This window comes from Hemitrygon akajei, chromosome 9 (genome assembly GCF_048418815.1).
Source record: "Hemitrygon akajei chromosome 9, sHemAka1.3, whole genome shotgun sequence".
Lineage (NCBI taxonomy): Eukaryota > Metazoa > Chordata > Chondrichthyes > Myliobatiformes > Dasyatidae > Hemitrygon > Hemitrygon akajei.
Window position 1 is genome coordinate 120,716,211 of NC_133132.1, and position 26,610 is coordinate 120,742,820.

The following is a 26,610-nucleotide window of genomic DNA, read 5'->3' on the forward strand; positions in this document are numbered from 1 at the left end:
AAAGAAATATTGTCATATTGTGGAGAGTTTGAGTCACACTGGGACAGAGAAAGCACAGAAGAGAGTTCCTTTTGCAGTTGTTAATTTGCTCAACCACTCCCTTACAGAATCAGAATCAGAATTGTATTTATTATCACTGACGTACAGTATGGCGTGAAATGTGTTGTTTCACAGCAGAATAATAGTCCGAAGACACAACAGTCTATGAATTCCAAAAATAAATAAAGGTTGCAAAATGGGATGAAAAAAGTGAACAAAGGGAGAAGAAATGTGAAGATGAGTTGAAATGAAATGCAACCAGAAGCTCGAGATGACTGTTGTAGACAGAGTATAGATGCTCTGCAAAATGTTTGCATGGTCTGTGCACGATCTCACCAATGTAGAGGAGACCACATCATGAGCACTGAATTCAAAAGACCATGTTGGAAGAACAGCATCTCATTTCAGCCTTCTATGTCCCTGGATGATGGTGGCAGAGGAGTTGAATTAATAGATGTTACATCTACTTTGGTAGTGGGGGTAAGCGCCAGGGAACATACAGGTGGGCAAGAATGAGGGCACTAGGGAGTAAGAAAGGGAGTGGTTGCCAGAGAAAGCAGAAAGGTGGAAAGAAGGAAGAAAGGTGTGATTGATGGTGGGATCACGCTGGAGTTGGCAGAAATGGTAAAGGATGATATGCACTATGCAGAGGCTGGTGAGGTGTGAGGGCCAAGGGACCTCTATCAATGTCCTGTTTCAGGAGAGTTGGGTGAGTGCAGATATGCAGGAAACTGAGAAAATGGTTGTGAGGGTTTCCATGCAGAGGGCAAGCCACATTTCTGGGAGTAGAAGAATGTTTCACAAGCCTTAGAACAGAAGGTCTCCTTTCAGAAGCAGGTGCATCAGAGATGGAGAAGGTGAGAGAACATGTTTTTGTTCTTACAGGAGACAGCAGGAGAGAAGGTGCAGCCAAGATAGTTGTTGGAGTCAATGGTCTCATAGTCTGATTCCTGAGATAAAGACTGACAGATCTATAGAGGAAGTGAAGTGTCAGGGATCATTCAGATGAACTTGAGGGCAGGGTGGAAATTGGTGACAAAGGTGATAACATTGATGAGTTCCACATTAATACAGGGAGCAGCACCAATGCAGTTATTGATGCAGTCAAGAAAGAGTTGATGAAGATGCCAGATGAGGTTTGGAATAGGGACCATTCCACTTAGCTGACAGAAAGACAGGTGTAACTGAGCCCTGTGTGAGAGCTCTTGGCTACCCCTTTGATCTGCAAAAACTAGGAGGAATCAAAAATGAATTTCTTGAGAGTAAGGGCAAGCTCAGCCAAGTGGATGAGAATTTTAGTGGAGGGTAACAGAAGGCTTTAAGACCTCCCTGACTGGGGGGGGTTGGTGGTGTTGGGGTAGAGGTATATATAGACTTCATGACCTAAGTAGAGATAAGTTGATCGGAACCAGAGAATTAGAAGTTATGGAAATGGTCAAAGGCATGATAGGTGTCCCCAGTGTAAATGGGAACGGAATGGACAAGGGGAGACAGATAGAGATCAGGTATGAAGAAACGAGTTCAGTGAAGCAAAAGGAGGCTGAAATATAGCTGTGTCAGTGCAGACCTGCTTATGGATCTTCAGTAAGATAGAAGTTGGTGGTGTGAGGTAGGGGGATTTTTGCTCTCCTTTCCACTTACACACCAAGCTGTCTGTCACTGGCTTTCTTTATTGCTATTGAGAGGCTATATGCAAACTGGCAGGACAACTTCTCAGTCAAAATATATCATGGCTTGTGCATTGAATTTTCCATTTTCAGGTAACCCACACCTTCCACGTTCTCCTTCCACATATACCTCTAGGTTTATCTAGAGTTTCTTCTTCTTTTGTTTACCTTTCCTGTTTCATTCCCCTCCCCACCTGTTTCCATCTGCCCATCATCCCACACCCTCACCCCACCTTCATCTGTTCCACCCATCACCTACCAGCCTCTGTCCCGTTGCTCCCTTGTATTTCCTAGATGTCAAATTTTCTTCTTCCCTCTCAGTCCTTCTTCCGGTGCTAATGTACATGTTTTGCCTCCACAGATGCTGCCCTCCCTCCAGGTTTGTCCAGTACTCTTTTTAGTTGTTCTCAATAAGCTTTGATAGTGTAAGACTGATGTTGCACTTGCTTGCTCTGATTCTCTCTAAACTGTTGACCTCAAAACTTTGCAAAATCATATTTACATCTTCTACATCTGTCACCATGGTAGGTAAACCACATTAGGTATCCTCAAATACTCCACAGCATCTGATACAGATGAACAAGCCTCCTTGTGATGGCAGTCTGCCAAACCATGATTTTCTGTTGATTAAAATTCATGAATGAACGATCTCTGGCTGTACATGCGCAATTTCTCAGGATGTACAGCCAATGAGGATGGCTCCCCAGAGACAGTCAGATGCACAATGAGTCATCCTACTTCCTTCACCTTTTCAAACTTACTGATTCTGTTTTCTTCCTTTCCCCTTAAGCCTGGACAGCCAAGTGTGCAAGGCACAATGCACCTTGACTGAAGGCGATTAGACTTTTAACCAGTTGTATGCAGAGTCAGAAACAGTGTGCAATTTACATGATTTAAGGGGCTATGTTCACATTTGGAAAACTCTTCCCCTAACAAATAGAGACAAAGAAATACATGACTAGTAAGGAAGCTGGAGACACTCTTACTTATGGGAACACTCTGAAGAATTTTAAAGGTCCAGATGGAGACCAGGTTCAAATAAGTGGGCCCATATCCACTGGCAGCCATCAAAGTACACTTGGCTGGAGCAGCACACGAAGGTCTGAGCACAGGTACCTTATGTATGTGTTGCTCATCCTTAATCTTCACTAATTGTGATGGTCTTACCAAGGGTGGATGGAGACTTGGTCCTCCAAAACCATTCAGAAACTCAAGTTTGAGACTATTGTACAGCAGATCCACTATGATTCCCATGTAACATTTTGTTCAGATGTTTCCCCACATCTGCAGATTTTCTTTTGCTTTTATTTCCCATGAAGTAGAGTCTGTGGAGTTCGAAATGTGAACCTTTCACATTGCGGCTGAAAATTGGAACATGGTAAGTGTGAGAGAGGACTGGTCCTGTCATCCTTTTCATAGTCCTTACTAAGAATCTAATTCCCACTTTTTGAAATAATTCTTAGTCATCTGTCTCTAGAGTTTATGAAGCAAAAATAAAGTCCAAGTTTGCTGGATCTGCATTTTTGAAAAATAATAGTTCATACTTTCTACTACTGAATAAAGAAACTTAAATACCACAACTTTTCATTGCCTTTCTCTATTTTACTTTACCAGCTCTACACAGGATGCGACAGTCCAGCATTATCTTTCACTTTGAGTTCCTGGGTGTTTAACTTGTTGACATTAAAGATTCAAGATTGTTTATTGTCATTCTTCAGTACACAGGTGCAAAGGAGAACAAAATAATTGTTACTTTGGATCTAATGCAGCATAAAAAGCAAAATAAGCATAAAGAATGCAATAAAACGCAATAAATATAAGCCTAAAAGCTATCCTATAAAACACAATGTACAAGTAACTGTAACAATACAGACCGATTGAATGTACATAAAGTGACCCCAGGTGATGTGTATGTAGGGGTGGTGGGGGTGCTGAGGTGAGTTAATGGGATGTGTGGAGGTGTTGATCATGGCTTGGGGAAGTAACAGTTTTTGAGTCTAGTGGTTCTGGCATGGATGCTGCGTATCCTCTTCTCTGGTGGGAGTGGGACAAACAGGGTCGGTGTGATCCTTCATGATATTGCTGGCCTTTTCTGGCACTATCCTGTGTACGGTATATGTCCTTGGTGGCAGGTAAGCCGGTGCCAGTGATGTGGTGGACAGTTTTAACTTACCATTGTAGGGCGCTCCTGCCTGCCATCGTGCCGTTTCTCTGCCACACAGCGAAGCAGCACGTTAGGGTAGTTTCAAGAGTGCGTCTGTAGAAGGTCGTGAGAATTGATGTGCATAGACCAGCTCTCTTCAGCCTCCTCAGAATGTAGAGGCATTGCCATGTCGTTAAATCTATAAGGCAACAAAATATTATGTTGTAAGTCATTCACAAGCTAATCTCACACTTCTGTGCCACGTAATTTGCTATTTATTTACACTTTTTAAAATAATGTCTGCATTGGGAAGGTTTAAACAAAGCATGCATTTAAATTAGAGCTGCCTGCAGTTGGCTAAGGGAAATATAGTCTTTAATAATAACTCTGTAGTGAAGAAACTTCAAACTTGGATTATTTTATTTTAATGTAAGAATATTTGGATATTGTGATATTACTATTATGCTAGAAAAGAATAGCTTGCCCTTGACATAAGGAGAAGAAATGAACCCATGCATTTCCCTCTGTGGAGATAAGTGACCTTGTACAACTGATGTGTCTATATATTGTACAACTGGGCCCATATCTCACTCTTATAGGGCTAGATTTTGTTTTCACTAAATGCTCACATCTGTACTGAAGTTCAGTAATCTCAGCAAAAGCAAATTCAGAATAATTACTTTGCAACCCTTTCTCTTCACACTCATCACAGCTGCTTGGATTTGTCCGCACAAACTTTAATCCAATGTATTTTAAATAGTTGATTGCACTGAAACACAGTTCACAGGAACATAGTTAAGAGAAGCAAGAGTAGATATGTAAACCCTAGAATCCTCCCCTCCAATCAAGACGGGCATAGATGATCTTTTGCCATTCAGCAAATTGCTGGTCGAATATTCATTGAACTATGGCTCACAGTCTGAATTGTGGATTGAGATTTTGTATTGGGGACTGAGGGCTATGACTTTAGGTGGAGGAGATTTCTGCTCAACCAGGAATGGAGAAAAAGCAGCAACAAGGAAGGAACCATGAGGGATGATGGTGTGGTGGATCTGTGTCCATCAATGTACATGTGTGGTCCAGTTATACATGTTCAGGTAATGTCTTTGAGAGATGGAATCTAGATGGGAACTGATAGATCCGTGGTGCCACCAAAACAGCAAGAAGAGAAACCATCTCTGGAGGCTTCTAGCTAAGATTGATTAGATAAGGATTTTTACAGTTTCCCCAGATTTTCCAATGGAAAATGGAGTTCTTTCAACGTACTCCAGTTGAAAGTATCTAAAAACGCACCATGGTTCAACACGGAGATCAGGAATCTCTTTCGGACTTTCTTTGTTAGTGCAGATTTTGCTGCTCTCAGTTCGAGAGACAGTAGAGCCAACAATGAGACTTGTTTCTCAGCAGCTTCTTCGAGATGTATACGCATGGACAGAATCCAAAGAAAATCACTTTCAATTATTTAAAACCCCACATTTCAGAAACTACCAAAATGCTGAGAAGACAATAGATGATTTTTACCCAGTTTTAGGTGGAGTTGGCATTGATTAACCCATTCAAATTGTTATCTAGTTGCCATTTTGGAGGAGCTTGCTACAAGCAGTACTTGTTTCTGAACTAGGTAGGAGCCTTTCTGTTCATAATAATAAATAACTGTATACTACAATAAATAAATATCTACATCTAAATACTGTACATGATATCCCAGTTGATGGGAATCCATAATTATGGATGCCACCTTTTTGAGGCATCACACCTTGAAGATGTCCTGGTTGCCGGGGAGAGCCCATAATGGAGCTGACTGAGTTCACAACTTTCTGCTGCTTATTTTGATCCTGTACTGTGGCCCCTCCCTGCCAAAAGGCGATGCAGCCAGTTAAAACACTCTCCATGGTACATTGATGAAGAAAGATGTAGTGTATATGGATTTCAGCAAGGCATTTGATAAGGTACCCCATGCAAGGCTCATTGAGAAAGTAAGGAGGCATGGGATCCAAGGGGACATTGCTTTGTGGATCCAGAACTGCCTTGCCCACAGAAGGCAAAGTGGTTGTAGACGGGTCATATTTTGTATGGAGATCGGTGACCAGTGGACTCAGGGATCTGTTCTGGGACCCTTACTCTTTGTGATTCTTATAAATGACCTGGATGAGGAAGTGGAGGGATGGGTTAGTAAGTTTGTTGATGACACAAAGGTTGGAGGTGTTGTGGATAGTGTGGAGGGCTGTCAGAGGTTACAGCGGGACATTAACCATATAACCATGTAACAATTACAGCACAGAAACAGGCCATCTCGGCCCTTCTAGTCCATGCCAAATGCTTACTCTCACCTAGTCCCACTGACCCGCACTCAGCCCATAACCCTCCATTCCTTTCCTGTCCATATACCTATCCAATTTTACTTTAAATTACAATACTGAACCTGCCTCTACCACTTCTACTGGAAGCTCGTTCCACACAGCTACCACTCTCTGAGTAAAGAAATTCCCCCTTGTGTTACCCTTAAACTTTTGCCCCCTAACATTGATAGGATGCAGAACTGGGCTGAGAAGCGGCAGATGGAGTTTAACCCAGATATGTGTGAAGTGGTTCATTTTGGTAGGTCAAATATGATGGCAGAATATAGTATTAATGGTAAGACTCTTGCCAGTGTGGAGGATCAGAGGGGTCTTGGGGTCCAAGTCCATAGGACACGCAAAGCAACTGCGCAGGTTGATTATGGTTAAGAAGGCATACGCCATATTGGCCTTCATCAATTGTGGAATTGAATTTAGGAGCCCAGAGGTAATGTTGCAGCAATATAGGACCCTGGTCAGACCCCACTTGGAGTACTGTGCTCAGTTCTGGTTGCCTCACTACAGGAAGGATGTGGAAGCCATAGAAAGGGTGTAGAGGAGATTTACAAGGATGTTGCCTGAATTGGGGAGCATGCTTTATGAAAACAGGTTTAGTGAACTCGGCCTTTTCTCCTTGGAATGATGGAGGATGAGAGGTGACCTGATAGATGATGAGAGGCATTGATCATGTAGATAGTCAGAGGCTTTTTCCCTGGGCTGAAATGGTTGCCCCAAGAGGACACAGGTTTAAGGTGGTGGGGGGGTAGGTACAGAGGAGATATCAGGGGTAAGTTTTTTATGCAGAGAGTGGTGAGTGTGTGGAATGGGCTGCTGGCAACAGTGGTGGAGGCGGATATGATAGTGTTTTTTAAGAGACTTTTGGATAGGTACACGGAGCTTAGAAAAGTAGAGGGCTATAGGTAAGTTCAGTAATTTCTAAGGTAGGGACATGTTTGGCACAACTTTGTGGGCCGAAGGGCCTGTATTGTGCTGTAGGTTTTCTGTTTCTATTTGTTAGAATTTTGCAAGTGTCCTTGGTATCATATCCAATCTCCTCGAACTTCTAAAGAAGTATAGCTACTGTCATGCCTTCTTGTAACTGCATCGGTATGTTAGGCCCAGGATAGATCCTCAGAGATGTTGACACCCAGGAGCTTGAAATTGCACACCCTTTCCACTTCTGATTCCTCAATGAGGACTGGTGTGCTTGCCCTCGTCTTACCCTTCCTGAAGTCCACAATCAATTCTGTGTTCTTACTGATGATGAGTGCAAGGTTGTGCTGCAACATCACTCAAACAGCTGATGTAAGATAATGGCACCTTGATGTAAGATAATGGCTCTCACTCCTGAATGCCTTCTTGTCACCACCTGAAATTCTGCCAACAATAGTTGTGTTGTCAGCAAATTTGAGTTGTGCCTAGCTACACAGTCATAGGTGTATAGGGAGTAGAACAGGGGCTAGGCAAACATCTTTGATTATAAGTGAGGTGGAGATGTTATTTCCTATTCACACAGGCTTGCTTTTCAAGGATCTAGTTGTAGAGGGAGGTACAGAGGCCCAGGTTCTGGAGCATTTTGATCAGAACTGTAGGAATGATGATGTTAAACACTGAGCTGTGGTCAATAAACAGCATCCTGATGTAAGTATTGGTATTGTCCAGGTGACTAAAGGCTGCATGAGGAGCCAATGAGATCACATCTGCTGTAGAGCTATCGTTGCGCAAAGCAAATTGCAGTGGTTCCATGTCCTTGCTTAGGCACAAGTTGACTCTAGCCATAAACAACCTCCCAAAGCATTTCATCACTGTAGATGTGAGTGCTACTGGTATGACTGTTGCCCTTTTGAAGCAGGTGGGAACTTACAACTACAGCAAAGAGAGATTGAAAATGTCTTTGAACACACCCTCCAGCTGGTTGGCACAGGTTTTCAGGGCCCTATCAAGTACACCTTCAGGGCCTGTTGTCTTGTGAGGGTTCATCCTCTTGAAAGACTTCCTGACAGAGGCCTCTGACATAGAGATCACAGGGTCACCAGATGCTGCAGAGATCCTCTTAGTGGTAGTTTTATTCTCCCTTTCAAAGCAAGCATAAAAGGCGTTGAGCTCATCTGGGAATGAAGCATCACTGCCAATCATGATGTGTGATTTTGCTTTGTAGGAAGTAACCCTGCCAGAGTTGCAGTGCATCCGATTCCACATCTAACCTTGATTGGAATTGTTCTTTCGCTCTTGAGGTAGCCTTCTGTGAGTTGTACCTGGCCTTCTTGTATAGTCCTGGATCACCAGACTTAAATGCCACAGATCTAGCCCACAACAGCCTATGAATCAGTTTGATTCAGTTTGCACGGTATGTTCTCATGGGCACACACTCATCCACACAGGTTTTAGTGAAGTCAGTGACAACTGTGGCGTATTCATTCAGACTCGAAGATGAATCCCTGAATACTGTCCATTCCACTGATCAGCGTAGTTCTGTTAGTGCTCCTTTGCCTCCCTTGTCCATGCTTTCTTGGTGCTCTGTATTGGTGCTGTGGTCTTCAGTCTCTGCTTTTACTCAGGGAGTAGAAGTACAGCCAGATAAGGAGTAATAACTGTTCCTGAACCTGGTGGTGTGGGTCCTGAGGCTCGTGTATCTTCTTCCTGATGGCAGCAATGATAAGAGAGCATGGACTGGATGGTGAGAGTCCTTGACGATGGATGCTCCTTTCCTATGACAGCACTCATGTGGATGCACTCAATAGTGGGGAGGGCTTTAACCATGATGGACTGGGCTGTATCCATTACTTTCTGTGGCTTCCCAAACTCACACAAGTATTTTGGTATGTAGACAAAGTGAATATCTGGCAAATATTGAACTGGCTGAGACTGATAGATCTGACACGAGAATAGCAATTTAAATAACCTAATTTCAGATAAAAGTTACTGCTACTTTTTGAAATTTAGGAGGGATATGCTTGCAGTTATAATGCACCTTTCATAACATGGCAATTCAAAGTGCTTCTGAACTAATGATGTACCTTTTGAAATGTGGTCACTGTTGTTATGCAGGTAAAGTGTGCCACAAACCACAAAACAAAAATAGCAGATAATCTTTGCTTTATTGCCACTGGCTGATGAATAAACATTGTCCAGAGCACCAGGAAGAATTCCCTTGTTCATTGAGGAGGGTCTGTTATCTTACCTCAGCCTGAGAATGCAGACAAGACTTCAGTTTAATACCTCACATCTAACACTGTGGCACTCATTACTGCTCTGCGGTCCTTTGACTTTTGACGCACTGGTCTGCAGAGTGTGTCAGGGGTACTGATGAAAGGATATTGATTTGAACATTAACCCTGCCTGTTCCCCTCTCAGCTGCTGCCTGCATCACTGAGTGTCCCCTACGTCTTCTGCTCTTATTTGACATCCTTGAGTTGATTTTATTAGCAGGCTCAAATCTAAAAAAAATTGAATGCTACCTGATGTTTGTTTATGTCTTGATATCGTATCGGGAGAACAATTATTTGTTAATGTGCAAATAAGAAAATCACTCCTGGTAGGTTTTACAGACTGCTGCTGCTCCGTTTTATAAATGTTGATTAATTATTTAAATATTACACTTGCAAACCTCATTATTTCCTAACTGCTAGAATAATCACAGCAATTGTCACACTGGTAAGCACAAATTTAAATTATCCTCAACTTCCCTACTGTGATAAATATAAGGCAGCATTTGTCTCAAGAATTTTATATCATTGCTGAGCAGCTGGTGTCTTTGCACATTAAAGGAGTACTGTTGTCCTGGGAAACCATTTTGCTAATTAAAAACATACGCACTCTTGTGTATTTCATAAGAACACATGACTTATTTTTTGTTGATTTTGTTGCTTTGAAGTTTATGATGAACATACCAATTGTCTCATGGAAGGTATATTATAATAATTATTTTTTTTGAACATCTGAACATTTCTAAATGGACATTAAATGCATGAGCACTAATTCACTCTTTTGTTCTTTCTGTTTTTGTACTATTCTTAATTTAATTATTTAATATACATACATATATATATATACACCTACTGCAACTGATTTAATATTTTTCTATACTTATCATGTATTGCTTTGTACTGTTACCAATAAGTTAACGAATTTCACAACATAATCCAGTGATATTAAACCTGATCTGATTCGGACTGCTAAATCCAATGGCCTTTTGGCATACTTCAACTGTAAATGGATTCATGGAATAATAGAATTCTTACTATTCTGATGGAGGCCATTTAGTCTATCAGGTCAATGCTAACTGCTGATATCAACAGTGCAATTTCTTTATTCATTCCCCTTAACTGTGTATAGGTCTCTCAAATGTCTATACAATTCCCTTTCGAAGCTCTTGTTCCCTCTGTTCCTACACAGACAGTAAATTCCACATCTTGGATACCCTGTGAATTTCCTTATCCTTTTCTTATCCTTTTTCCTACCACATCAAAGCTAGTCTTTGTTGGGTATTTAATATTTCAGTAATATTGTAAATATAATGTTCGATTAAGCATTCTTTGTTGTTTACATAATAATGGATTTTATGTAAAAGTACGTGAATCGCATACGTCTTACGACACCATGTCATATGTGAGCACCTCACTACAGTAAACCTAAATGTACATGAGTTATCCCCGGCTCCTGTGGTTTTCTTTAGAACATAGAACATAGAAATCTATAGCACATTGCAGGTTCTTCAACCCACAATGTTGTGCCGACTGTAACCTACTCCAGAGATTGCCTAGAATTTCCCTAGCACATAGCCTTCTATTTTTCTAAGCTTCATGTACCTATCTAAGAGGCTCTTAAAAGACCCTATCGTATCTGCTTCCACCACCGTCACCGGCAGTGCATTCCACGCATCCACCACTCTGTGTGAAAAACTTACCCGTGACATCCCCTCAGTACCTATTTCCAAGCACCTTAAAACTATGCCCCTTTGTGTTAGCCAGTTTAACCCTGGGAAACTGCCTCTGGCTATCCACACGATCAATGCTTCTTATCACCTTATACACCTCCAGCAGGTCACCTCTCATCCTCCATCACTCCAAGGAGAAAAGGCCAAGTACACCCAACCTATTCTCATAAGGTATACCCTCCAATCCAGGCAACATGCTTGTAAATCTCCTCTGCACTCTCTCTATAGTATCCACATCCTTCCTGTAGTGAGGTGACCAGAACTGAACACAGTACTCCAAGTGGGTCTGACCAAGGTTATATAGCTGTAACATTACCTCACGGCTCTTGAACTCAATCCCACGGTTGATGAACGCCAACACACCATATGTCTTCTTAACAACACTGTCAACCTGCGCAGTAGCTTTGAGTGTCCTATCGACATGGACCCCAAAATCTCTCTGATCCTCCACACTGCCAAAAGTCTTACCATTTATATTCTGTCTTCAAATTGGACCTACCAAAATGAACCACTTCACACTTATCTGGGTTGAAGTCCTCCTGCCCAGATGGACTTCAATTAGTTTTATGTTCTGGAGATAAAAAAACATAATAGTCTTGAGCTTTAATTAATTCCAGTTGTCATTGCTGGTATCTGGAGATAGTAGTTTGGTTCAGGTGTCATGTCCAGTGCTCAGACAAAAGCCAAGGATTAGATTAACCAAAATTAAGTTCCCTCACCATGAGCAGAAGGAGCTTTGAGGAATGGGCATTTCTTCAAGTATCCCACAGCAGAACTTCCCACCGCCAAGGTGCTTCTCAGTAATACTCCATCAACAATCCTCTTCTTACTCTTCGTACTTTAATCAGTTCAGAGCTGAGGTTAATGGTAGATGGAAACTGCACTCTAGCTGTGAATTCTCAGAGCAGTGTCTTGCTTTCCCTGAACAACTAAAGTAGGGAATGCTTAGAGTTTAAATGATTGCTTAAGCATATTTATAGGATCATATGATCCTGATGTTAAATACTATACTCCCATACATTACAAAGTATTTGTGTTCATAGAAAACCATCTATGATTTTCTGCAGCAAGAAATCTTGACAGAAAAATAGTTTCTTTCACATTTCACTTTTTTCCCTCATATAAATTCTGTGAAGGCTTTTTTTTAAAAATTCTGAATCTCAAATGTTTTGGTAGCAGTTTTGTTTTGGAAAACATTTAAAATAACTTTTTACGTTCACATAGTGCCTTGAAAATAGTGGAATGTTCTACAGTAGTTTGCAGGAAGGACACCAAAAGATGCACAGATGTCATTTGCTTTACCTGTGATGTTTCTTGTATTAACATAAATGCAGCTTGGCCTATCAGACCTTCCACAGACTCTGTCCTGTCTACTGGACTGGTTTGCTTTAACCTCTATATGTGCTTCAACTTTCTCATCTGTTACACTACTATTGTGGACACCGCACCCCTCTGCCAGACTGGTGGAAACCCTTCCAAATAGCCCAAGCAAGGATCCCTCAAGAATACTGTTTGCCCTCCAGTTCAGATGCAGCCTGCCCTTTTTGTATAGGTCAACTCTGCCTTAGAAAGGATCCAATGATCCAGGTAGACCATTAAGAAACCAATTAGGAACATGGAGGAGCCATCACAGACGCCTACATCCCTTGACAATTCTACGATTTCAGTGTCTGATGTTGGAATGCGAGCAGCCTTCAGGAGGTTGAACCTACAAAAAGCGTCCAGCCCAAATGGGGTATCTGGCCAAGTACAAAAGACCTGCGCTGATCAACTGTGTTCACTGAGGTCTTTAACCTCTCTCTTTGGCACCCACCTGCTTCAAGTAGGCTTCAATTATACCAGTGCCCAAGAAGAGCATGGTGACCTACCTCAATGACTATCACCCAGCTGCGCTTACATCCACAGTAATGAAGTGTTTTGAGAGCTTGGTAATGAAACATATCAACTCCTGCCTGAGAAGAGACATAGATCCACTCCAATTTGCCTACTGGAGCAACAGGTCCATAGCAGATGCCTTTTCATTGGCTCTTCACTCAATCCTAGAGCATCTGTACAGCAAAGATGTACCCATCAGGATGCTCTTTATTGACTACAGCTCAGCATTCAATAGAATCATCCCCTTAAAACTGATCAATAAACTCCAAGAACTTGGCCTCAATCTTTCCTTGTTCAATTGGATCTTGGATTTCCTCATTTACAGACCCCAAAAGGTTTGGATTGGCAACAACATCACCTCCACGATCTCCATCAGCACAGGTGTATCACAAGGCTGTGTGCTTAGACCTCTGCTCTACTGGCTTTATACTTATGACTGCATGGCTAAGCACAGCTCCAATGCCATATTCACGTTTGCTGATGACACCACTGTCATAGGTCGAATCAAATGTGGTGACAAAACAACATATAGGAGGGAGACTGAAAATCTGGCTGAGTGGTGCCACAACAACATCAATGTCAACAAGACCAAGGAGCTGATTATAGACTTCAAGAGCAAGAAACCAGAGGTCAATGTGCCAGTCCTCATCAGGGATCAGAGGTCAGTAACTTAAATTCCTATATGTTATTATTTTGGAGGACCTTTCCTAGGCCCAGCACATAAGTGCAATTATGGAGAAAGCATGGCAGCACCTCTACTTCCTTAGCAGTTTGTGAAGATTTGGCATGACATCTAAAACTTTGACTATCCTCTATAGATATGTAGTGTCTTGACTGGCTGCATCACAGCCTGGTATGGAAACACCAATGCCCCTGAATGAAAAATCCTATAAAAATTAATGGATACAGCCCAGTCCATCATGGGTAAAGACCTCCCAACCACTGAGCACATCTCTAAGAAACATTGTCACAGGAAAACAGCATCTATCATCAGGGACCCCCACCACCAGGATATGCTCTCTTCTTGCCACTACCATCAGGAAGAAGGTACAGGAACCTTAGGACTCACACCACCAGGTTCAGGAACAGTTATGACTCCTCAACAATCAGGCTTTTGAATCAAAAGAGTTAAGCTTATTTTCTACAGATTTATTGAGTATACCCACAAGAAAATGAATTTGTATGTGGTGACATATATATACTTTGATAATAAAATTTACTTTGAAACATTAGATGAAGCTCTTCTGCTGCACCAGTTCTTTGGCCAAGCATTCATTTGCTCTACCCTTCTATTCCTACCCTCAGCAGCAAAGTAAACCTATGCAATGTGCTGGTAGGGTAGGATATGGTAGCCAGGACAACAAATGATTTGAGGACATCTGATAAGTAGAAACCTTCACAAAGGGCACCTCCTGAAGGGTGATGAAAGAAGGAACTCTCACTACATTTGAAAAATTATTTCATTAAGTTCTTGAGGAGTCATAACTCATAAGGCTATGGACCAAGAGCTCTGAAATGGGTGACCATAAGACCTTTAGACATAGGAGCAAAGTTACGCCAATTGGTCCATTGAGTCTGCCATTTCATCGCTGATTTATTATCCATCTCAAAACCATTCTCCTGCCTTCTCCCTGTAACCTTTGATGCCCTTACTAATCAAGAAACCATCAAATTCTGCTTTAAATATACTCAGTGACTTGGCCTCCACAGCTGCCTGTGGCAATGAATTCCACAGATTCATTACTCTCTGGCTGAAGAAATTCCTTCTCATCTCTGTTCTATGTCACCTCTCATTCTTCTAAACTCCAGCCAGTACAGGCCCAGAGCCATAAAACAGTCCTCATACATTAACCCTTTCATTCCTGGAATAATTCTCGAGAACCTCCTCTGGACCTTCTCCAATGCCAGCATTGATCCAGGTAGATGAAGCCCTTCTGTCTGCACCAGCTCCTTCCCAAGCATTTATTTGCTCTAACCCCCTAATTCTACCCTCATTAGCACGCTGCACACAAAGTAATCTTACACTCTAAATAGCTAATAGTTTGGCCAGCATGGACACAATGGGCCAAATGTCCTTTTTTATTTGTGGTAGTTTATATGATTTTGTAAAACAAAATAAACCTGCACCTATTTCTTCGAAACAACTTGATGAGTTCAAGCCCCACTTACCTTCTATGACCTAGAGGTCATTCTAGAATATTTTAGCTGAGTGGATTTTTCCATCTCTACCATTTCATATACCACTTACGATTTTACTATATCTATGTCATCTATTTTAAAGACTGTAGAGTTAAAATTCTACAAGGTCTTGCTCGAGCCCTGTCCTCACTGGGGCTTACATGTCTCTCCCGTACCTTGGTGACTCCATCGAGACAGAGTTGTCAGAGTGAGTTCAGGCTGAAATACCACCCAGTTTTAAAAGGGAACTTCCTTTTTGCCACTATAGGAGCCTCCTCTTTATTGATCATAGCTTCAGGGCAGCTTAAAAATGTTAAGCACATTAAAAAATGCTAGCATCTCCAGGCATCATGAACTCTCAAAGTCAAAGTCAAAAGATCGAAGTAAATTTATTATCAAAGTTTATATAAGTCACCATATACCACCCTGAGATTTGATTTTTTGCAGGCATTGACAGGAAAATAAAGAAATACAATAAAATTTATGAAAAACTATACATAAGCAAGGAATGCCGATAACCAATGTGCAAAAGAAGACAAATTCAGCAAATTAGAATAATAAATGAAAATAAGTAAGACTGAGAACATGAATTTATCGAGTCCACGAAAGTGAGTCTGTAGGCTTTGCAGTCATTCAGAGTTCGGGTGAATGAACCTCACGAAGATTGATAAAGCCAGATGGTTGTAGGGTCATAACTACCCTTTAACCCCCTGGTGAGGGACCTAAGGCTCCTTTACCTCTTGCCTGGTGGTTGAAGCGATAAGAGGGAATGGCCTGGATGAATTGAATTGTATTGACTTAGTTACTTACATACTTCATATACATGAGGAGTAAAAATCTTTATGTTACGTCTCCGTCTAAATGAGCAATGTACAATTTATAGTAATTTATAATAAATGGGATGGTGGGGGTCCTGTTGATTGATGCTATTTTCTTGTAGCAGTGCTCCTTATAAATGTGCTTAAGGGTTGCGAGGGCTTTGCCTATAATGGACTGGACTGTATCCATCACTTTCTGTAGACCTTTCGATTCTTGGGCATTGATGCAACCAGTCAGAATACTTTCCATTGTGCTTCTGTAGAAGTTTATCAAAGTTTTAGATGATATGCCAAATCCACGCAAACTTCTCAGAAAGCACAGATGGTGTTGTGACTTCCTTGTATTGACAGTTAGGTAAGGTTAGGTCTCATGACAGATTCTCTAACACGATAATGCCAAGGAATTTAAAGTTACTGAAGAACTACCATGGACCTCCAGCTTCTTGGTCTTGTAGTCAATAATCAGCTTTTTGGTTTTGCTGGCACTGAGTGAGAGGTTGTTGTAATGGCACTATTCAATTATATTTCCAAACTTTGTCCTATATGCCAATTCATCACCACCTTTGATTCAACCAACAACAGTAGCCTTAATGCCTGAGATTTGCTTGTTGTAAACAATGGCATGTACTGTGCAGTCTCCAACCCTTTGTTCACATAAATCCTTGGCTTTTAATTAATTTAACTGAGAGTTTTTATTTGTGAATAACACACTCCTATTTTCACAATAGAGCCCAAAAAACTGGGAAAATTGTAAACATTGAAAAACTAAAAATTCAATAACTGAAATATAAGCAGTTCGAAAGTATTCATCTCCTTTTGCTCAATACAGTACTTAGTTGAACCACCTCTTGCAGTTTTTACAGACAGTGGACTTTTTGGATAAGTCTCATTAGTTTTGCACAATGTGATGGGGCAAGATTTGCCCATTTCTCCATGCAAAATTGCCCAAGCTGTGCCAGGTTAGATGGGGAGAGCTGTGCACAACAATCTTGATGTCTTGGCAGAGGGTTAAGGTCAGGACTCTGATCGAGCCACTTAAGGACATTCATTTTCTTCATTTGAAGCCACTCCATGGTTTCTCTGGCAGTTTGCTTTGGGTCGCTGTCCTGATGAAAGATCAACTTCCTCTACAGTTTAAGCTTTCTGGCAGAGGCTAGCAGGTTTTTATCCAGGAAGTCTCTGTATTTAGCAGCCATCAATCCTAACCAGATTTCCAGTCCCTGCGGCTGAAAAACATCCCACAGCATGGTTGCTGCCTCCACCGTACTTTACAGTAGGGATGGTGTTACCTGGCTGATGCACAATATTAGATTTATGCCACAAGCAACACAGTGTTGAGATCTAAAAGTTCCACTTTAGTCTCATCCAACTGTAAGACCTTCCACATTTTTACAATATCTTTTAAGTGACATTTTGCAAGTTCTTTTCTGGCAAGGATATGCTTTTTTTTAGCCACGGCTTCTTCCTTGATTTATTTCCACAAATAACCTTTTTGTGCAAGGCATTCGAGGTTGTGGAGCCATAAACTTCACCTCCAGTTACAGCCACTGACATCTACAACTCACTTAATGACTGTTGGTGTCACAATAGCCTGTCTTACAAGAGCCATTCCTCTCTGGCGACTAAGTTTAGAGAGATGGCTTGACCAGGCAATGTGGCTGTGGTTTTGTATTTTTTCCACTTTTTCATAATGGACTGTACTGAGCTCCAAAGTTTGTTCAGAACCTTTGAGATGGTTTTGTACTCTTCCCCAGATTAGTGCTTCTCTTTTATCTTTTCCCTGACTTGTTTTGAATGCTCTTTTGTCTTAATTTTGGTTTGGTCTGTTGCAAATCTACCAAACTGTTGAACCTTACAGAGAAATGGGTTATTTATTCAGGCAATTTTCTAAATCAACAAATTGGGTGTGTTGCTAAAGTAATATACCCTTTTGCACCTGAAGGAATTTAGTACAGTAATTACAAGGGAATTGAATATTTTTTGGTACCAATGCCTAGGAATGGAAAGGTCGACAATTTTGATTTATAATTTTTTGTAAATTGTTGACAGGTTTTTGAATTCTTCTTTTGATCTGACATGATTTCTTGCCGCTGCCTGTAAGGAGATTTTGCATTCCCCCCGTGACCTTGTGGGTTTCCTCCAGGTGCTTCCTCACACAGTCTAAAGATGTACCAGTTAGTAAGTTAATTGATCAATGTAAATTGTCCCGTGATTAGGCTAGGGTTAAATCAGGGATTAGTGGGCGGCTCGGCTCAAAGTGCCTAGTCCGTGCTGTATCTGCATAAATAAATAAATGATGCATGAAGTTTTGTAAATTAGCTCAAAAAATTCTACTTCAATGTATTTTAAATTGAGACAATGAGACAGTAAAATGTGAAACTAGTGGTGGGGGCTGAATACTTTTTCAAGGTACTGTATATTGCAAAATGAAATGCCTTCCTACAATAATTTGCACAATAATACATAAAGGAGAGAGCTACAGAGAGGCAGGCAGACACAGAGATCAATGGGGTTCTCATATCTAATGAATAAAATATTATGTAGATTTTGCTGACCATTTTTTTGAATTTTCACTAAGTGCTTCCTCATGTCAGGCCTGAACATTATAAAACCTGCTCAAGCTTGGCTGGATTAATTCTTCTGATCTTTTCCAAACATTCAGATAGTCTTCACTGCTGAATAACATGAGATACCTTAAAGGACTTCTATAATATTAAGTCAGATCATGCTTAATCCAACCATGACCAATATTTACCCTCTCACTCCCAATGACCTTGAGGATTTTTTGTAAATTGAGTGCCTCAAGTGCAGACCAGGCCTCTGGACATTGCAGCTCAAGGAACTGCACCTGCATTTACTGCCTACATTCAAGGATGGTATTGATAGATAGATGCACTCAAGGATAAATATTTGCATGTTAAGGGAATTGACAGATAATGTGTTAGGAAAGTGACACTGAGATGAAAGATTAGCCATGGTTCTAATGAATGACACAACTAGTGCAATGGGCTAATGGCTCACTCCTGCTTTATTTCTGCTTCAGTTTTTCAACTGACAAAGGATCTTGTGTCACTGTTTCTAATTAATCAATAACACTGGAAGTTTACAATAACACTGAAAAAGATTTTTTGCAAGTTTTGCTTTCTTGGATTTTTTTTTATGATAGACTGCCTGAAGCTGGACAAATATAATTTTAGACTACTCGCATCACGTAGAAATTTGGAGAATCAAGAATTAACTTTAATTGAGTATAATGCATTTAATTGCATGATGGTGCTGACACTTTGCTATAGTTCAACAAAGCTGATCTGCCAGCATTGATGGATTCCAGTCGCTCTAATACAGCTTCTCCATGACCACATTGTTCTGGTGAAACCTTTCATCATGCTTATCACAGAGAGTGCCAGTGTTTGTAGGGAAGAAGTCTAAGTGGGAATGCAGAAAATCAATCTTTGGTGACATGTTGCAGTTCATGGTTTTGCTTGCTTAAAGCATGTTGATAACCAGCTGTACGTAGTTTGGTGCTGTGTAATTGTCAAGAAATGCCTTCCATGTGATTCTCTCCAGTCCCAGTAGAAGTTCTAAGTATTGCCTGTTCTAAGAATTTGAGGACCAACATAAATGCCTTCCTTAATCTTGCCATCAGTTATTCTGACTTGAATTATGAATTGAAATAACAAATCTATTGTAGATGATTTTTAATAAAATAGTGTGTGGTAGAGAAATTTCATTAGATACACCCAAAAGTATTCAGGAAGCAAAATCTTTGTTGTCCAGTATCACCAAAAGTATTTAAAAACTGTCAACAATTGATTTAAAATAAATTTTAAATAATAGTATTCAGAAATTAAATACATTGTTTAAACAACAACAATTTACTGTTAGATGAAACTAAACAATAAAACATTAATTGTTCCATTTTCATGAAGGTTTTTGACATCATTGAAATGGATGTCTCCTTGCTGGACACTGCAGGCATGGCTCCACTAAAGCTGAGTTGACGGATACAGATTGTATTTAGCTCCTTAGTTCAGGATCTTTTTGAATGTAATGGAACTGTTGGCTGGTCAATAGCATGATCTAGCCACCAAAGATGTATCTTTGATATATTCTACCAGTTCTACACTTTGTGAATATTTCAGGATTATCATTGTGTTATTGGAGCAAATGATTAAAGAGAAGTTCCCTCTCCTATGATCCTCCGACACTCTTTCTGTTATTTTTGTTTAAGATTAAGAACTAGATGGCTGGTCACACTGCTTTAAGTAATTTGAGACCTTGTGATCCTTCTATGTAAGAATTTCCCCAGGCATTCTCCCAATCTCACCTGAAAATTAATAGAACCCTGAACAAACTAGCATAAAAACAATAACTTGTGTCTTTTGCAGAGAGATTGCTCCAATTTGCAGATTTTACAACCAGAAATAGGATAATTCTATTGAAATTCAAGACACCTATCTAGAATATTCTTCAGAATTATGTCTATATTATAGTTTTCCATTCATATACTTTTTTTTGAAAAATGTTTTGCAACCTCTTCTCACTGTAATGAATCAAGTGTTAAACTAACCCTTTCCAGTTGAACTGCCTAGGCACTGGTTAGGTTGTTAATGTTTCGCATGCAGTACACTTCCAAGCCAATTAGTTTTGCCTTGCTCAAGCAGGCTCATTTCCATGATTTTGCAAAGCTCTGATCCATTTAAACCTATGTGCGCTTCAATTAAATGAACTGAAATTGTTCTCTGGGGCAGTACTGAATGAGAACATTATGACTGTAGTGCATGCATCTGACTGAGGGGATGAAGAGCAGGTCAGAAGAAATTGCTTTACACAGAGTTTTATTGTCACAGAAATGCTTTGCCACTGAAATGATCACAAACAGAAGAATTTGAAGCAGAGGGATATACAAGACTAAAGCTTTTCATTCTGTTATTGTCTGTTGAAAACAAACTGCTGCAAAAAGCTGGATAGTTAATGAATAAAGTTCCCACATAATCATTATTGAAAGAACAAAATAAAAGGAACATAGGTAAACTGGGGTAGGAATCTCTAGATTGTGAAAAAATACTTTTGCAATACCAAAGTTACTGAGAAAAGATTGTTTTCAAATATAAAGGCAGAAAAAGAATTATACAGAGTGACCTAATTCTCCTCACAATACTAAGATACTTCTTTGCATTCAAGTCCTATGTAAAATATTAATGAATATTCTTGAATGGTTAGCCACTTATTGTGCTGTCTCTTTTATTGGGAAATAAACACTTAGTGGCCACTTTTTAGGTACCTCCTGTACCTAATAAAGTGGCTGCAGAGTATATGTTTGTGGTCTTCTGCTGCTATAGCCCATCCACTGCAAGGTTTGATGTGCTAGCATTCAGAGATGCTCTTCTACGCAACACTGCTGTAAGCATGTTTATCTGAGTTACTGTCGCCTTCCTATCAAATTGAACCAGTCTGGCCATTCTCCTCTGACCTCTCTCATTAACATGGCACTTTCGCCCATAGAACTGATATCACTGGATATCTGTTGGTTTTTTACACCATTCTTTATAAACTCTAGATTCTAGAGTCTAGAGACTTGTGTGTGAAAATTCCAGATCAGTAGTTTCTGAGACTCTCAACACCCGCGCTCCCCCCCCCCACCCCACCAAATCTGGCACCAACAATCATTCCTCAGTCAAGGTCACTTTTCCCATTCTGACATTTGGTCTAAACAACAACTGAATCTCCTGACCATGTCTACATGCTTTTATGCATTGAGTTGCTGCCACTTGATTGGCTGATTAGATGTTTGCATTAACAAACAAGTGTACAAATGTACCTAATCAAGTGACCACTCAGTGTACTTTGGATATTTGCATCAGCAACCCTTTAAGAAATTATAAAGCTTGATTGATAGCAATCCTGATTCTGTTTTCTTTATTAACAGAACAGCATTGACCTAAAAATTCCAGTGAAAAAGTAAAATTAAATAGAACTTATTCACCTAGTTAAGCATTAAAACCTTATTAAGGAACTAATTTTAAGTTCAGTTTAAATAAAAGAAATATACTAAAGAAGAAATAGATTAGACAAGAATATTACATTTTAAGCGAAATCATTATTAGAATTTTACTCATGTTAATATTTAAATAAAATTGGCAAGAAAAATAATTTTAGGGCTTTATGCTTTGCTGCTTGCTGCTGAGCAAGATGAGAGAAATTTTTTAAAATATAAAAGTTTAACTTAGTGCAAGACTATATTATAGTATAGGTATACTTGTAGATGCAAGATATAGAACATAGAACAATACAGGCCCTTCGGCCCACAATGTTGTGCCAACCCTTAAACTTCGCCTCCCATATAACCCTCCACTTTAAATTCCTCCATATACCTGTCTAGTAGTCTCTTAAATTTCACTAGTGTATCTGCCTCCACCACTGACTCAGGCAGTGCATTCCACGCACCAACCACTCTCTTTATACTATGGTACAATACAGTACAGTACAGATCCTTTGGCCCATGATGTTGCGACAGCCTTTTAATCTACTCTAAAATTAATCTAATCCTTCCCTGCCTCATAGCTCTCCATTTTTCTTTAATCTATGTCCCTATCTAAGAGTATCTTAAAAGTACCTAATCTATCTCTCTCGACTCCAACCTTGGTAGTGTGGTCTACACACCTACCACTTTTTGTACCTACCTCTGACTCCCCCCCCCATACATTCCTCCAATCACCTTTAAGTTATGACCCCTCATATTAACCATTTTTGCTCTGTACTCTGCCCTCAAGTTTATTTCAGACTTTTCCATATTGAACACCATCTGCCACCTCTCAGCTCAGTTCTGCATTCTATCACTGTCTTATAGTAACCTACAACGACTTTCTACAACCCCACCAATCACTGTGAAATCTGCAGACTTCTTCCACATCCTCATCCCAATCATTTATAAAAATCACATACAGCAGTGCTTCCAGAGCAGATTCCTGTGGATCTGAAAATTATGTTCAGATTTACTTTTAAAATTGACTAATATTTTCCATCTCACTGAGACACAGAAATACATAGACATTTTTTACAGACAGACGTTGACAGGATTGGGTGAGAGCTTTCATATTCATCGCTAGTTATCAGAGGTGCTGTATAGACTCGACAGTGCATTGAACCCTATTTCCACATTGATCCTATTGAACAGAATTGAATTATACAAGAAGAACACAATGAATTATACTAAAAAAATGGATGTTTTGCACCATTGACATGGGACGGAGTTCAAGATCATAAAAGTTTACCATTTGTCCATTTAGTACCCAGAGTATGCAACCATATTGAGGCATATTGTTACAGTGAAAGGGTAACATTGATGTAGAAATTTATACTTATGAATGTTGATCTAAATCAGAGGTTCCCAACCTGGGGTCCACGGACCCATCAGTTAATGGTAGGGGTCAATGGCATCAAAAAGGTTGGACACCCCTGATCTAAGTAATGAACAAAAATTATAACGATCCCTAAATAAATTCACAAACTTTGGTCAATATCACATACCGGTAATTATAGTATTTCACTGAATGCTGTCAGTACCAGCAACCAGCTGAGAATTGTATCTTAAAAATCTTCAGTAATTACTTTATTGTTAGAAGGCTTTTTCTCACATCATTATCTGTGTTGCAGACAGGGAATACTTTTCATCTTGGTGGCTGTCTGATGTAACCTGACTGTTAACAGCATAGTAGCTACATTAAACAGAAAGATGAATCCAGAAATCTATTTTTCTGAGGTGTAATTTAATCCATTATAAATGTTTTTCTCAAACCACTCCAGGTTCTTGCTGTGGATGTCTTCTAATTGCTCTTGGGGATCATTAATTTAATGTTTAATGTTGGCATATGGTAAGGTGTATTGCTGCTCACTTGTATGTGATATTGTCCCAGAATCTGCTGGAAAAATAATGGCGCACTACTGTATGTAATTGTTAGTTAATTCTGTCTTGCTATTCACAGATGTTGCCTGGGCTGTGACATTTTCACCATTCCTGTGTGTCCTCCAGCACCTGCAGTATTTTGCTTTTGGTTTTGTGATAAATTATGGAAACTTTGGTGTTCAGCTAAAAGATTTTTCAGACATGCCGGCTGTACGGACATGATTATTATCAGCAATATCATTTCCTATGTGGCACTTCAATTATTTTTTTCTTTATCAAAGCTAACACAGCAATATCTCTTTGAAGGTAACAGCAATAAACCAGAGCAAAAGATAAATTAGAATTTTATTGAATTAGCATTTGTTCATTAAGTCCAACTATAAATATCTGTCTGCTCCCTAGAAAAGAGGAAATTACTTTTGTTCATCTATTAAGTCTTAATTCATAATTGTGTGGCAGTTCATCTATTTAGCAAATAGAGCAGAAATTTGTCAAAATAACATCATTGAGCATTGGGGAAATTAGGATATATCCTTTGATTTTGCATGCTTTTAGAAATTTGTCTAATAATCACCTCCACAAACGTGTAGAAATTTTGGCTTTTTAGAAACCCAAGAGATTCTGCAGATGCTGAAAAGCCAGAGTAACAATTACAAAATGCTGGAGGATCTCAGCAGGTCAGGCAACATCCATTGGAAATGGACAACCAGGCGAGATGTTGGGCTGAGAGCCCCTTCATCAGGAAAGGAAAGGGGAAGAAGCCAGAATAATAAGATGGTGGGATGGGAAGATGGGATGTTCTATAGATTCTATTGTTTATTGAAGGAGTACAAGCTCGAAGCTCAAAGGTTCATTTCCATGGATGCTGCCTGAACTGCTGAGTTCCTCCAGCATTTTGCATGTGACGTCTTTTTGATTTTTCTTCGGGATGTTGCTGCTTGTAATATCAGCAGATGAATACGTAATATTCCTAAGTGGTTGTTCTTTAAACATGGAGCTCAGTTTTTGATCTAATTTTGCTGTAAAAGTAACAAAGAAGGTCAGACAAAATATCACCAACAATAGCTTCTCGCTGATTATCTCAGAGGAAAGAATATCAGTTGAGAACTGAATCAGATTTTGGCCTGGAACTGTAATCGGTATACAAGGGGTGGGTAGGATGTTAAGTGACATATGTAGCTCTTGGTCATTGTGGGTTTCTGATGCTCCATTTGACTTTTGACAGACTGGGGAGGAAATTCCAAGTTTTATTTCCTGGACTTTGTTTAATGTGCTTTTGTGTGTTTGAATTAAGTACATAATAGCTGGCAGGTTTGCAGTGCTGGGAGCCTTCACACTTAATTATTCCTTCTTTTCAGCTTCAGGCAATCACATGTAGATTCTCCTGGTGTCCTAGCTAATACTTATTCAGTAGTCATCCCCACCAAAGCAGATAATTTATCTGATTTGGGACTGTTCTCCATAACTAGTTGTTACAGATCTGTAAATGTGCTTACTCTTTAAAGGTACGTCTCCGGCTGTGAGAGGCTTTTTGCACGTCCGTGGCTCAGTAATGGTTCAAACATTCCAGAGGAGTTCATAAAACTGAATAAAGTGTGTTATTTTTATAGGAGCAGCAAATTAAATCACTAATGGAGTGGGGAGAGGCAGAGAGCGAGCCTGAAGGAACGAGACAACATGAGTGAGGAAAGCAATGGAAGGAGTCTAAGTAACAATTCCTTTATCATATAAAATGCTGGTGGAACGCAGCAGGCCAGGCAGCATCTATAGGAAGAAGTACAATCGACGTTTCGGGCCGAGACCCTTCGTCCTGTACTTCTCCCTAAAGATGCTGCCACCCTGCTGCGTTCCACCAGCATTTTGTGTGTGTTGCTTGAATTTCCAGCATCTGCAGATTTTCTTGTGTTTTCCTTTATCATATAATTGTCACTTGTGCAAAAAAACATCCTCCTTCAGTCTGCAATTACAACATGTTGTGACTGCTGAATTATTTTATCCTGTTTAACTTCCTAGAAATTAGACGTGAGTTTTAAAAGTGAATGTCAAATAAGGATAGTGTTTGGATTTGTAATAGGCAATGGATCAGATCTTTACCTACTGTGTGTTTGAGAAAATATGAATACTTTTTCATATCCACAGAGCATCCCTTTCTGAAATGTTATTTTTATTTAGGTTATTAGGGCTCAGCTGTGCACTCAGGAAGTACTACGGAACATGATTGTTTTTCAGCTTTCCAGCCATTCCTTAACAGTGCTCTTTTCTATTTTTATTTTGCTGTTATAGTTTCGGTGATGTGGAACCTTTCCCCAGGAGTATCATACCGTATCTTTGCACTCTGGGAAAGAAACAAGACAAAAGCAGAGACATCAGCTGAACCATGTACAGAGTGCATCTACCCACCAGAACACCTTCATCTGAATTTATAACTCCTGGTGCTCATTTGTCAGGTAGCCAACTGAGACACCATTTATTCTGGATGTTACATATTAATTATATCCATACCTTATAGTTTCTACTCCACTGAATTGGCATTCTCAAGGTCGTAATGAGTCTTCAACATCTAACATTTAAGTGCATTCAATGTCAGCCTTGGAAAATCGACAGAAGCTTAAGAGGTCTGTGCAGATTTTCAAGGGACAGAATTCCAAACATCCGCAGGTGTTATAGATTGTACTTACGTAAAGCTATCTGCTCCTTTGCCCAATGCCAAAT